Source organism: Sphaeroforma arctica (assembly GCF_001186125.1).
Source record: "Sphaeroforma arctica JP610 unplaced genomic scaffold supercont1.1183, whole genome shotgun sequence".
NCBI classification, from domain to species: domain Eukaryota; class Ichthyosporea; order Ichthyophonida; genus Sphaeroforma; species Sphaeroforma arctica.
Window position 1 is genome coordinate 1 of NW_014039375.1, and position 1,777 is coordinate 1,777.

Here is a 1,777-nt window from a genome sequence, read left to right on the forward strand (position 1 = left end):
GTGTGTGTGTGTATAAGTATATGGCTACTATACAATATATATATATAAAAAGATATGCAGATTCTAAGTTTCTCAGCACATACCTTCTTGTAGACGAAGTGAGGCTGTTTTAACAACGGGAATTCCAGTTCAATAGGATCAATAACCGTTACATTATGGCCTCTATCTTGCAGAGTTTTCAGTGCGAATTTGGATACTCGATCACATACGCGATTGGGTCTTGTGCTGCCCATAAATAGCAATAGATTGAGTGGCTTATTTAGAGCTGACATGATGCTTAATGGATTGTTGTGTATCTCTCCACAGTCCAAATTGTATCGAAGCTGAACTATTAGTATAGCGATTGAGGCTGACTCAGTTGTGGTGCAGTGGTAGGAGTGCTCAGTAGTATATATTTACCGGAGGTGGACGACTGGAGGCTATGTATGTAAGTGTTCAAATAAATACTCTATTTATAAGACATCCATAGTTACAGTGTCAAATAAGGCTATTCCGTTTGTTGCCAAACTTCCACCGAGATCGATGTGCTTTAGGGTTTAGGGTTAGGGTTTAGGGTTTGTATAAAATTTTGGGTTTGATCAGAAATTCAGGAACTGAAATTGCAATAGTTGCTGTAAATATATTTGATTTCGAGTACATCTTTATATATATGTTAAAGCTGCAATATACAACTTACAGACGGAATACAGAACAACTGATGGAAATGTAGTTGCGACATACAACATATAAATGGAATATATAGCAGCTAAAGAAGAGGTAGTTGTACCATACAACATACAGTTGGAATATATCTCAGCTCGAGTTGCTGATGAAGCTGCTTGAGGAGTCGTAGCACCATACCACATACAGATGGAATATACAACAGCTGATACATATCCGAAATAAAGTTGCTACATACATCATACAGATGGAGTATATAACAGCTGACACATATACGAAATCTAGCTGCGACATACAATATGCATTACAACCATATCTCGTATATGTATAAACTGTGGTCGGTTCCAAATGTGTATTGTATATTGCATCGGCTGTTATATTCCATATGTATGTTGTAATTTGCAACTACGTCGTGTATATGCATTAGCGATTATGTGTTTCATCCGTATTTTGTCTATTGCAACCACCACCCGTATTTACATTGGCTGTTGTATATTCAATTTGTATATTGTATACTGTATCTGCATCTCGTATATGTTGCTGTAGTAGTGTACCACAGACAGAAGTCGTTGAGAAGTTTCCTTTCAGTTGGGTTGACTATCCCTTTACGACAGATTTTCTAATTATTATACATCAGTGATTTATATCTGGATTTATTACCTGTTAAGATGCAACATCCGTATAATTTTTGTTTATCTGCTGTGAAGTTGCTGATTCGATGCTCTAGGTGTGGTTGAACAATATTGCTATGCTGCGAAATCATATGTACTCCAGAACTTTAATCTTGAACCAACCCCTTGGATATTTAGTTTGATGAATGTTGGTCGTATTTCCTATATTACTTTCGGTGATGTTTTAATTATTTATCCAAACAGCGAGCACGAATTAGGAACTGACCCTTTTCCTGGCCACCAATTGTACATTGAAGTCCTTTACTCCCTTTTTCTTTACGAATGTGGGGTATCCCGGATGATTGCCGTACTCACAAGTGACTACCTCAAAGCCTCTGCCTTCTGCCAAGGCGCGCACCTATATATAAAACAATATTATGATGTGCGATATATATAGCTAATTTCTCCGGCGTGGTTAATTTGTATGCAGAATGCTGCACACATGC